The sequence below is a fragment of the Hevea brasiliensis genome, chromosome 12 (assembly GCF_030052815.1).
Source record: "Hevea brasiliensis isolate MT/VB/25A 57/8 chromosome 12, ASM3005281v1, whole genome shotgun sequence".
Lineage (NCBI taxonomy): Eukaryota > Viridiplantae > Streptophyta > Magnoliopsida > Malpighiales > Euphorbiaceae > Hevea > Hevea brasiliensis.
This window is the reverse complement of record NC_079504.1, coordinates 13,469,254-13,483,118: the sequence shown is the minus strand read 5'-3', so window position 1 is coordinate 13,483,118 and position 13,865 is coordinate 13,469,254. Positions and strand designations below refer to the sequence as shown.

The following is a 13,865-nucleotide window of genomic DNA, read 5'->3' as shown; positions in this document are numbered from 1 at the left end:
ATAAATCCCAATAGATTTAATTCATAAACTCTAACTCTGAAATCATTTTTACTATCAATTAGTCTTTGTTTTTGCTTGCCCATTATTAATTTAGTTAATTTTTACTTAGATTAAGACTTTATTTACATTACTCATTGCCTATTTTCTTTATTTTTCATTTAAATTGCTGCATTTAGTTAATTTAGTTCTTATAAATTGCCATTAGTCTAAAAAATCAAAACAACTATAGTCTAGTACGCAAACACAATTTCTCATGGGAACGATACTTTACTTATCACTTTACTACTTGACATGGCCCGTATACTTGCAGACTCATGCACCAAGTTTTTGGTGCTGTTACCGGGGACTCATTTCATATAGGCATTTTAGGGTAACTTTACATTCATTTTGCCCTTATATTTTAGTATATTTTATGTTTTATTTTTAGCTTATTTATTAACTTTAGTTACTTTATATTTGATTTTTATAATTTTGTTATTTTTAATAGATTTTTGTAGCAAATTGAAGGTTAATGAGTGCATTAGGAAGTGATTTGAAGAAATTTGGAGCCCCTTAAGCATGGAGAAAAGTTAAAAAAATCAAGCCTTAAAAGATTAAGTGACCAAAATTTGCTTGAGATTTTGCTTATGATGTTGCTCAGGGTATGTCATATTGCTTAACTTTAAGCCCGGGGCAAGCCGTAAGTCAAGCACAGCTTAAATCCAACACATTCAAGTTTTCATCCACATACTTGCCAAGATTTGCTTAGGGTTCTGCTTGAGATCCTACTTAGGGTAAGCGACAGTGCTTAAGGTGCAACTCAGGTCAAGTTGGAAGTCAAACATGAGCAGAAAAACTCATTTTATCTCAAACCTGCTGAGATTTGCTAAGGGTATGCTTAACCTTAAGCAGACAGTATATGCAGAGGCCGAAAATTGTTGAAGATATTACTTAGGGTAAGCAGTACCTAAACAGACTGCCCAGAACATGAACAGCTTTGCTGACCTGGATATTTTTATATCTCATTTCCTATCTACTCCTTGGCTCTTATTCAGTTTTAGGGCAACTTTTGGAACCATATAAAAGCATCATTTTCTAGTTTTTGCCACAATAAGTAACAACAAGATGGAAAGGAAAGAAAATTACAAAAACAGAAGGAAGGAGGACGCCATAATTCTGAAGAAAAAGAGTTATTGCCACCATTTTCTAGAAGCTCCAAGACTCAGACTTTTGGGTTCTTCTACTTGAGTTTTTCTATTTTTAGTCCCCTTATCATGTTTTTCTTTACTTTTCCATCAATTTCTCTTATAAATATCAATATGAGTAAGTAGAATCTTTGTATTTCAGAGTTGAAAAACATATTTTAGATTAATTTATGGATTTGGACCGGTTATTTCCATATTTTATATAAATATGAGTTCTGATTTTTTTTTCTTGTATACTTAATTTACTTACTTAATGTTGGATCCCATTGGGTCTAGTTTTTAATTTTTGATTAAAGGATTGAGAGGTGAAAATCATTGATAGATAATCATATTTTTAGTCTCCTTATCATGTTTTTCTTTACTTTTCCATCAATTTCTCTTGTAAATACCAATATGAGTAAGTAGAATCTTTGGATTTCAGAGTTGGGAAACATGTTTTAGATTAATTTGTGGATTTGGACCTGTTATTTCCATATTTTATATAAATATGAGTTTAAGTTCTTTCCTTGTGTGCTTAATTTACTTGCCTAATGTTAGTACCCATTGGGTATTGTGTTAATCTTTGATTGAAGGATCGAAAGGTAAAGATCATTGATAGATAATCAAGGATTAGAACTTAAAATCACCTAGATTTTGAAATAAATGAGAGTTTTAAGAAGATTTATTGATTGATTACAAAACTTAATGGGTCTTAAGTTAATCAAATATCGTACGAAAATAGGTTTGATTTTCTTAAAATACTCTTTGGCTTGCTTAAAAAAGATATCAAGCGATAGGATAAAATCCGCTCTTTTGTAAAAGTTCCTGAATATCATCTGGGACGTCATCATCGTGAAGCACATTCATTGCCTTCCTGCTGAGAATTTGGAGTCTATAGCTTGTATCCCATACCGCTTCAGACCATTGGGTTTTCTGGTGGCGGAGTAGAGAAGGATCTAGGGGTCCAGGCCTGATGTAATCACTTCATTTTCTTGGTTGATCCATACCTGCATCATTTATTTTTTTTTTCTTTATAAACATCTACTTTTGCGTATGGTTAACATATTTAAATAAAGTGTAATTGATATTGCATGCAATTAACGTAGATGATATGGTGCATGCAGTCTTTAAATCATCATCCTTATTGACAATCAGAGTAAGGGTCTCATGATGCATCCATCTGCAAGGTGAATGAATTCTTGTTATGTACTTTTTGACCGTTCTTAGCACATCCATAAGAAATCTCATAAATGGCAAGCACTTTTCCACACTTAATCATTTCCACCTCTGATCAAATTTTTAATTAATCCTGCATACCAAATGCATGTTAATATTCATAAAGCTTGTTTAAAATAATTTGCAATGGCAATCGTTTTAACCTGCATGGGATTTCATGCCATCTTAAGGAGTTTTACATTTACACTTGAAGAAATACATGACATAAATATAACGAGGTAATCACGATTGCCCTTACAAATTATTCGAAACAACAATATGAATATTAACATGACTTGAGTTTGCAAGAAGAAGTAACCATTCCTCTGATGGGGAAGATGATTCTATGCGAAGAAGCTCTTGCCATTTATGCAATTTCTTATAAAAAATGCCAAGAACATGCAGATTGTACAGAACGTGAATTCAGACAACAAACAGAAGGACACAAATAATTTCATGATCACTCTAACTGTATAAATATTTACTATGAATTGTGATTGCATGTCCTTACCCATGCTAGAAAGGTTGCTTATTTAAATGATAAAAATAAACGTGTTAAAATAAAAAAAGGTCGAGTTAAAAGAATGGAGTAATCAATATAAAGTGGGACAAATGCCAATTGTAACACCCCTATTGGTATAGCCTGGTATATTTCATTGTTCCGGAGATCGGTGTCGGTCCGGACAATTAAGGGGATTAGAACCATACTTAAGACAACTTGAGAAGCCATAAACACAAATAATTAGTAATGTTTAATTAGTTAACTATAAATAAGAAAAACAGAACATAAGAAGTTAAACGAGCCGAGAGTCACAGCGATGAGTGACCTCCTCGGGAACGACTGCGAAGTTGTTTTAAACTCAAATTTCGAACCGTAAAAAGTGATGCTGCGGTCCTTAGGACTCTTATAAACACAGTGAAAAAGAGAAAATCACAAAAAAGAACTGTTAAGCCAGTCAAATAATTAGGTCAGGGAGCCGAAAGAAATATTGGATTATTTGCAAACCGGGTTGAACCGGCGAAGGGCAATTTGGTCAATTGACCCCGAGAGCTGACTCCTGACCTAACTGTCAAATAAAATCAGAGAAAAGAAAATTTCAAAATCGAGAATTAAATTAAAGAACTAATAGAAAAAAATAAATAGAAAAAAAAAAGAAAAGAAAGAAGTTAGAAAAGTCAAAGGTGATGACATCATGAATGATGTCATAAAAGATTAATTAAATTATTTTATTAATTTGGGAATTTTGGTCTTCAAAAAGGGATAAAAACATAAAAGAAAAGAAAAAAAAAATCATTCTTCTTCTTCAAAAACGTGTATCTCTCCTCTCTCTCTCTCTTTTCTCCTTAGTTTTCTCCATAACCATGAAATTCAAGCTTTCAAAGCTTGAATCAACCCCATAAATTCCCCAAAAATTCTACTAAATTATGATTAAGCTTTGGTTGGGCTACTAGAAGAGGAGATTGAAGAAGCAAGAAAGAAGAAAAAAGAGAAGAAAATTAGTGATTGGAAAATCAAACAAAGGTTAGTATATAAATTTGAATTCTTTTACTAAATTTCTATGTTCTTAGTTTAATTAACTTAGAAAGTAACTTAAAATGAAACAAAAATAATTGTGAGGGATCAAAGCTGAATTTAGGCTAGCTAGGGTTTGATGTGTGTGCATGAATTTGATGGACTTTAAGGTGTATATGAGCTTGATAGAGTTAAAGAAGCATGTATATAGGCATTGAATTGGTTAAATGAAACAATTAAGTGAGATTAGGGTTAGGAGGCTAGGGTTTGTGAACCAAATTTTGGAGAAATGCTTAAATGATGACTTTGGTCTATTATGAGATGAAAAATGGTCAATAATGACCAAAAGAGATGTGTGGGAATTGTTGGAATGAAAACCAAATTCGTAGGTCAAATGGTCATGCTGCTGGCAGCATGACCAAACCTACTTTGAAGGACCAAAACGGGAATTTTACAAGCCCAATTGATATGCCACCAATTGGGGATGAAAATAGACATAAAAGGGCACAATTTTCATTAAGGAACCATGCCCAAAAACTGACCAAAACTGGGTGAACCAATTGATTAAAGTGAAATGAGAGCAGGCTGCCACTGCACCAAACTGACCAAATGAACAGTAACTGTTCATTTGGTCATAACTCGAGTTAGGAAGGTCAAAATGACCTGAAATTTTACCAGCAATTAGATATGATATAGATCTAAAACTTTCATGAAGAACACCAACCCAAATTATGCCATTAACCCATTCAAATCATTGAACAAAGTTGAGTTACTGTACCTGTGATTCTGCAGAATTGCCATTGAGCAGTAATATTTGAAGGGCTGTAACTCTCTCTAGGAAACTCGGATTTAGGTGATTCTTGAACCGATGGAAACCTAAGACATAGTAGAACATTTCATATGAAGAAAGTTAGACCAAATTATGAACTTAACTTGATCAAATTACTGAACAAAATTGGACAAAAAATCTGCCAGAACAAAAATACCAGTATGAACAGTGCACCTGAACATTAATTGTATTTTGGCCATAACTTGAGCTACAAAACTCCGATTGGGGTGATCCAAAAATGAGAATACACTTAAGACAATAAGGAACATTTTCTATGAAGGAATTTTTGCCAAATTCCAACAGTAGATTAACCAATGGAACAGTATAACTTCGAAGCACCAAAACCGAAAATTGGCAATTTTGCCAAAATGACTTAAGCTTGGAGAAAATGACCAAAACCAACAAGTTTAATGACCAAAATGTGGTATGTGGGTGAAGTTGGAGTTCCCATACCTATTAAGCCTTAGAAAGTCAACTATTTGACTTGAATAGTGCAGTGAATAGTAACCCGAAACACAAAAATTTCAAGAACGTCGAAATTAGCACGTTAGAGCTAGGTAAAAGTTAAGTTAAATTTATTTTTGGATTTATATTAAATTATGGTACTGAAATACTATAAAATTGTGTGTTTCAGTTGAAAAGAATACCGGGACAGAACCCGAGGAGTCGAGTCAAGGCCAACAGGCGACTCGCTTGAGGTTTGTGCACAACTAACTCTTTTGTTATTTTTCAATTCCAAATTGATTTGAAATAAATTTATTGTATGATTTATGATTTTTGTTGTGTTGAGAATTTTAACTTATTGAATGAAATTGTATAATTTGAATACAAATTTTCTTATGCATTTAAGGAATTATTGCATTGTTTTGAGGATTGTAAATTTTAAGTTTGATGTGTTGCCAACCTTGAGCATGAATTTATGATGATTAAAAATGTTGATTTGTAAATGCTTTGTAAATGCTTTGTAAATAGAAATTGTTTTGAATATGATTTGAAACCACAGTTGACATGACAAAATATGTTGTGAATTCTCATTAGCTTGTCTAGTGAGATAACTCCTCCACTTGATGGGGCGAGTTTCTTCCTCTCTGGCTTGCCAGTTGGGGAATGATGTGAATGAGTACTCATATATACTAGCTAGTCGCATCTATTCGAATTTTGGATCATGGGTTTGACTGTGTGTATTGTTGGCAACGCCCTTTAAATTATGCATGATTTGATAAATTGTGATTGAAATAAATAATTTGTCAATGATTCAAAAATTTTTGCATTGTCTCGGAATTTAAAAGAAATATAAGTAAATAGTTACTATTTGATCAAAATGTTATTCGAATGAATAATTTGCATGAATGAAAATGTTGATTTCTGAAGGTCATGGATTTTGAAGAATCTAGAAATTTTAAAATTCTATTTGTTATGAATTGTCAAGCATAAATTGTATTAAGTTTTAAATTATTAGTTTGTGCACCACTGAGTTCACCACTCAGCGATAGCTTGCTATGCTGTCGCAGATATAGAGACTAAAGGAACAGCAGATTGAGCTGCTGAGGACAGGGGAGCCACCTGCTAGAAGTTATCGGGTATAATTTATACCCTGACTGTAAATATTCATTTTGATGTATGTATTGCACGTAATTGTATGGACATGTAAAATCGGTCTTGAGTAGCTTGTACAAAGTTTGTATAAAATTTGTATAAAGTTGTAATATATTTATTGAAGTTTGAAATTCTCTTAATGTAAATTTTGTAATGATGTATCTAAATTGTTTTGTTTCTAATGAAATATGAATGATATTGATTGACAGTATTTTGAGAATTATTGAACTTGTGAATTTGAGAAATTGATTGAGATTGAGTATGAAATTGAAGCAGTTGTTGAGAAAAATTTTTAGAAGTGCTTTTTACAGGTATTTGAAGAACTGTTTTCTCAAAATACAGAGGGAACTCTGTCAAAATTTTTATAAAATTTGCGAAAAAAGAAAATGGGCTAAAATTTCCAACTAGATTTAATTTAACTAAATGTTTTAAGTACTTATTAGAAAATGCTCACCACTTGTCAAAAATAAGAAAATTGTTTTAAAATCCCTTGTAGGGTACTTAATAAGTTATCGGTAGGTGAAGTTCGGTAGTTCATTAGGTATTCTACGGGATCATGTTATACCTTACAGAGGGGTAAGGTGTGACACCAATAAACATATATTGCAGTATAAAATGACAACACTATATGTAAATAGCCAAAATACTTGATTACAATAGATATTGATTTTGACGGCACTTATGCTGCCTAGTATGTAATAATATCATACACTAACAACCACTTGTCACATATATTTGTCAATACACAAAATAAAAGTTTCCGTTGAATAACACTCCTTTTTTTTTTTTACCATAAGAAGAAAAACTATCATTCATGAGAAAATCTATTACAATCATCTTTTAAAAGGGCTAACAAATGATCTGGAGGATTTGAGCTAGAAGAAATCTGACAAGATGCATACGAAAATGTCAAAATCTTTAAGGATAAAACCAAAAGATGACATGACAGGCGCATAGCAAGGAAAGAGATAAAAGAAGGAGATCTTGTCCTCTTATTTAATTCTAGATTGAAACTCTTTCCAGGGAAGCTAAAATCAAGATGGTCCGGACCTTTCAAGGTCACCCAAGTCTTCCCGCATGGATTAGTAGAAGTATAGAGCGAAACCTCAGGTGCATTCAAAGTCAATGGGCAGAGGCTGAAGCCTTGCTTTCAGGGAGAACCCATAGAAACGGGAGTAAATTACACTCTCAGTCCTCCTACTGACAGACCATAAACAAGCAAAGTCTAGCTAAAGACTATAAACAAGCGCTCTTTGGGAGGCAACCCAAAACCTTTCTGAACTTTTCTTCTTTTCTTTTTATTCAATATTAAATTTTTATTTCGTACACATTAGCATTTCATTTTGTAAGATTCTTGAAAAAGGGAATAGAGATCAAAAGAGGAAGGGAATCACCAAGTCAAAACCATAAAAGGGAAAATTGAATAAAACCGAGGAAGTAAATCTACTGCTAATCTTTGCATCTATTTCATTTGTTAGAATTATAAACTTTTCATTTGCCAAAGATTTGAGAAACCAGAAACTTACATGGGTCGTGTACTAATAATACACGCCCCGTGTGACTTTCTGGAAGTCTATAAATTTCATGCAATCCCTACCCTTCGGGAGGTAGAAAATTACACGGGTCCATATACCAAATTACACAGACTGTGTAATGTCTCTAACAGAATAACTGAGAGACAGAAGGTTACACGGGGCTCCTTAAATTTTACATGAGCCGTGTAACATACTTAGTAAAAAAATCCGAGAGACAGGAAGTTACATGGGTCCCATAGCTAATTTACACGGGCCGTGTACTACGACAGATTTTGAAAATATCAGGCAAAAATTTACATGGCCCTACATGTTGGGACCCGTGTATCTCGTGGCAGACGTGACTCCTGGGGCATGAAACACGCAAAACGAAGAGTCCTAATGGCTTTTTAAATACACCCCTAGCATTAAAACCCTTCATAAACACAAAACCCTTCATCTACTCCCTTCCTAGCCTATAAAAACCTCTTAAATCTCATCTCCTTTCACCAAAATCATACTCTCCTCCTCCCCAAAAACACACCCATGGCTCCTGCAAAGAGATCTGCAAGAAGAATCGGCCTTTCTTCACGACAAAGAGGAGAATCCTCACCTTCTCCACCCCAGCCTTTAACCCAACGCCCAAGAACGAGGGAAGCCACTCAATAACCATCTCAACAAGCTCCACCCCCACCACAACCATAGCCACAACCCGCTCCATAACCCGAAATGTCTATTCCTTGGGGATTTCGAGATGACGCCCACAAAGCAATGTGCACCCGACTTCATTCATGAAAAATATCTTCTACCAAATACATAGATTTTTTGCTTTTAGAGCAAATCGGGTTGCAAAAAGAAATCAATGGGCTACTTGATAGCATTGAGTGGACAAAGTTCGCCCAACTCCAATTTTCAGCCTCCAAAGACACAACGCTGGAATTTTTGGGCAGCTTCAAGGCCAACTTATGGCCCACCGATAGGGAAGACAGGGGCAGAATCGAGTTTCGCCTACTTGGTATGGATCGGGTAATGAATATGGACGAGTTCAATGCCATCTTCGACTTTGACAGTATCGACCACCAAGAAATCCCAAGGAACCGCATGTTGTACAACAACATCAACTTTTGGGATTCCATTGCACCAAACACAGAGTCCTATAACTCCAGCAAATCCAAATCAACAGGCATCACTAGTCCGGCATTGCGATACATGCATCGGTTTACTGCCCACACCATAATGGGCCGTGGCGACAGCCTCGGCATTGTTAATGCCAGTGAGTTATTTTTCCTATGGTGTATGGTCACCGAGCAGTGGTGCAACACTGGCTTTTTCCTGTGCAACCATCTCCGATGCCTTTGCCACCATTGCCCTCCACTTCGGCTTTGTTCCAGGACATCACAGACTGCGCTTTGTTACTGGAACATCGAGAATTGATCAGACTATTTGCATATCCATGGGGATATGTAAGAAGGTGGGCAACAAATGCTACTTGGTGGACGCCAAAGGAAACACCATCCCTCGGAGAGACGAGGCAAGGGAGGGACCCGGTGAGACTTCATAACCCCAAGAAGAAAGGCAAGAGCGGATGTTTGAGGAGTCCCCTGTCCGAGTGCCTCCATACACACCACCACCGATAGACTCGGTCCTTGCATACCTGCAGCGCATGGAGAACACAATATACGACAGGATGCGAGCTATCGAGGATAGCCTCCAGGAAGCACATAATAAGATGGACATTCTAATGGACAAACTAAATGAGGAGGATGAGGAGCAAGGATCACCATCATCATCATCATCATCAGAGGCCTTTTAGAGATAGGACTATAGGATATGATCTTCATTGTAATAACTTACATGCCCTAGTCTAACTTAAAACCATAGGTCTCTTTTATTTGCTTTATGTTCAAAAATTTTACATGCTTAATAAATATTATGTTTCCTTAAAATTTTTGTACGCATCATCCAATCTTGCACATTATATTGACATCGAGGACAATGTCTGATTTGAGTTTGGGGGAGGGATACATTTGCACTTGCATATCATTACATGCAAATCATTGCATTGTTTAAATTCAGCTACATTATTCTTGTGTATCAAATTCAGCTACATGAAAATTTTTGGATTGTAAATTGTGAAACTTAGCACTATAACGAAAAATTTTTGTAAGCTAATAATTGGACTCCACGGGATAGAGGAATGAACGTATCTAGATGGGCAAAAAGGGATTCTAACATGTTATTTATGAAGAAGCTAATCTCTTTTATGGAACTAGAGTAGCTTAACCTCTTCATGACTATTAATTTATCATATTAAACTTGTAAAATTAGGAGAACAAATTTTGAAACATAAGCAAACTCAAAAATTGCCTCACTAGCTCTAGAACATGTCTCTTGGACCTATTGAGGCGAAATCCTAGCATATGCTCGATGAAGTGATGATTAAGGCATTCTTTGATATAACCTCACTAAGCCTTAGCCACTCCTATTTAAAATATATCCCTTGTAGCCAACTTGAAGCCTATATTTATCCCTTAGAGTTTATTGCTTACCCATATTATTTGCCTAGCCCCTAACCTAAACACCTACCATACCCTTTTGAGGAAGCAAAATGCATAAAGAAAATGAAGAGAGGATGTGGAACTCAAGAAAGAATGCGAGTGTGCAATTGAAGCCAAAGAAAGAAAAAAAAAATTTGCCTTTCCAACCCAGCAAAAGCAGTGAGTTTGGGAGAGAGGACAAAAGAAAAGAAAAAAAAGAAAAGAAGTCCCAAGATAAGTGTCATGGAAGCATGCTTGACAGTATAACAAGCCAAAAGCCCTTCCTTTCCACACAAAATATGTAGAAATAAATGCTATCCTCATATTTGCATTCCCTAAAATCCTTTCATTGGTAGCCAAGTCATTACCCCCTTAGCCCCATTATAAACCTTTTAAAGACCTTTTAATCTTTTGAAAAGCGCATGCTACATTAGTGGAGATAGAAAATTGAGATATGCCTATGGAGTTAGAATTGAAACACTTCATCTCAATTACTTACGAAAGAGGCAGAATTGGAGGAGTTAGTGTTTCTTAATTCTATCCTGATAAAACAGGTTGTTTGTGGCTTATTAATGGTCTTGTATAGAGGAATAATTAGTCGAAACACCATAAACCGAGGTGAATTTCCAAACAAGCAGCTGTTAGAGTCCTTATGCCTTGAAAGAGGGAAATCGGTATGAAGGTTGGAGGAGTTCAATTCTATGCTTATTAAATTGATGGTTGTATTCCTAAGTATCCCCTAAAATATGCTTTAAACCAAAGTTTTGTTTTGCTTGAGGACAATCAAAAGTTTGAGTTTGGGGGTATTTGATACACTTGAATTGTATAGATGTTTTAAGCACATTTGTATTCTAAATCATAGCATTTAGACAAGTATTTTCATGCATAATAGTTGATTTCGTTAGTTTTCATAAATTCTATTGCCAAGCCCTTAATTCCATGTTTTCTGCATTATTTCAGGTGTTTTGGTGAAGCCCCAAAGGATGGATATGCAAAGGAAAGCTTGGAGAGGTAAAAAGACAAAGAATTATTGCTGCTATAAAGTACACGGGTCGTGTAAACCAAGCACTAGACCCGTGTAACTCCCTACAAGAAGAAAGCCAAGAGAATCGATGAAAAATAAAAGTACACGAGTCGTATAAGTAGACTTGTGTAATCTGCAGGGACCCGTGTAAGTCTCTGCCGGGTGCAAGCTTGAAGAACCTTATCGGAACAAAAGTACACGGCTCGTGTGATCAGGCCCGTGTAGTTGGCATAGACCTGTGTAACTTTCTGTGCCAAAATAAGACTGCACGATTCTCCTCCAGCAAGTTACACGGCCCCACTCTGCGGGACCCGTGTAGTGACACATGGGCTGTGTACTATGCTAGCCTGTTTTCTGACTCGAATTCCCCTCCTGTTTTCTAATTCGAACGAGACTCCTAAAGCCTTTTGGACTCAAAATGACCTAACCCTAGAGCAACCAATATAAATAGAGAAGAAAACACCAGGAAAAGAGGTCAGCGACTGTCGTCAGGAATGCTGCTGAAGGTTGCTGTTGTCGTGTTCTACATCAGTACCAAAAGAAGTCTTTCAGCTGAAGCTCCACAAGATCGAAGCTGAAACTCTCTTTGGTTCCTTTGTTTCATCTTCTTAGACATAATTTTATTATTTTATTTCTTTTGCATAACTCTCTTTTTATTGTTTTTACTTTTTATCATGACATTTGCTGAACTCACTATGAGTGAGTAGTTTTCTTATTCTGGATTTGGGAAAGTAGCTCTTGTAATTATTATTATGGATGAACACTGAGCTTTATTTTTTGGATTTGAGATTCATTTTTTGATTTAATTTCTTGTGATCTTAATGCATGCTATGTGTTGGTACCCACTTAGTTATGATTATAGATGTTAATTGAAGGACTGAAAGGTGAAGATTAACATTAGAAAATCGAGATCTTAAACCTAGGAATTCTGACCTAGACATAGGCTGATACCTTTGTGAAACCTAAAAATTGGTCAAAGGTCTTAAAGGATTTTAATTGATTTGATCACCACAAAAGTAGGGTTCAAGTTAATTAGAATACACCCTAGATGCCTTGAGAGAGGATCTAGGATAGCTTAGGACTGATTTCCATCAAAGAAATCGATCCTCAATTCAGTAAATAAACAAGATAACATCCCTAGTATGATTCAAGTGTGAAATCTTAATTCCAGAATTGCTTCAAATAAATTATTTCGTTTTAAGTTTACCATTTTAGTGTTTAAAGTTAACAAATTTCATTTCCTAAGTATTCAATAGCCTAGACAGTCAAGATTTCTGTGTAGATTGGTACTTGCTAAACAAAATTCCTTGTGGGAACGATACTCTACTTATCACTTTATTACTTATTAGTGATACGTGCACTTGCGGTAATTGCAAAATAGCGAAACAAGTTTTTAGCGCCGTTGCCGGGGAATTTTGTTTTTTGTAATATCAAGCGATAGGCGATTTAGCTGATTTAGGCAATTATATTTATTATTTAATTTTATTTTACTGGTTGTATTTCTTTTCTTTTCTCTCAGGTACCCGATCTGGTACATGACCATAACAAAGCCAGAAGAAATTTTGGACTGTGATTTAGAAATAGACAGAACTCTGAAAGCCATCAGGAATGAAAGGAAACATCAAGAGCACAGTCAAGGAGATCCCGAAATCCCAACCATAGCCAATAATAATGATAGACCAAGACTCTTGAGAGATTACGGAGCTCTATCTGTCCAAGGATTTCAATCCAGTGTCACTAGACCCACAGTGGAAGCTAATAGCTTTGAATTAAAACCAGAATGGTTCCAAATGATCCAACAAACCCAGTTTGTAGGTTCACCAACAGAGGACCCACACTACCACCTCCAGTGTTTTCTTGCCTTATGCTATACATTCAAGATGAATGGAGTGTCTGATCAAGCAATAAGGCTCAGAGTATTCCCATTCTCCATTCGAGACAAAGCAAGGAAGTGGTTACTTTCTCAATCGGCTGGAACATTCACTACCTGGGAAAATCTCTCCCAAGCTTTACTAGCAAGGTATTTCCCACTTGCAAAGACTGCAAAGCTGAGACTTGAGCTCAACACCTTCAGACAAAAGGAGGAAGAATCACTCTATGATGCATGGGAAAGATATAAAGATCTACAGAGGGAATGTCCATACCATGGCATAGAAGATTGGCTATTGGTGCAAAATTTCTATAATGGATTACTACCCTCTACAAGGAGCACAGTTGATTCAGCTGTAGAAGGTGATCTAATGGAGAAAACAGTGCCGCAAGCACTTGAACTCCTAGAAAGGGTTGCATATCATAACTATGAGTGGTCAAACGAAAGAGGAAATGCAAGAAGAACTGCAGGAGTCCTAGAAGTAGATGCCCTGAGCATGATAAATGCCCAGTTTGATCAGCTCACAAAGAAACTCGAAAAAATGCAAGCCAACGCAGTTAATATAAATAGTCAACATGAGGACAGCTACGAAGGAGGATACATGAAT

General features: G+C 35.7%; 1 non-coding gene across 1 annotated transcript; it reads right to left on the bottom strand.

The window, feature by feature from the left end:
- Positions 1 to 13,433: 13,433 nt before the first annotated feature.
- On the bottom strand, positions 13,434 to 13,540 carry LOC131171574 (small nucleolar RNA R71). Its single transcript, XR_009142234.1, has one exon. It is a non-coding gene; the product is annotated as a small nucleolar RNA R71 (small nucleolar RNA).
- Positions 13,541 to 13,865: the final 325 nt, after the last annotated feature.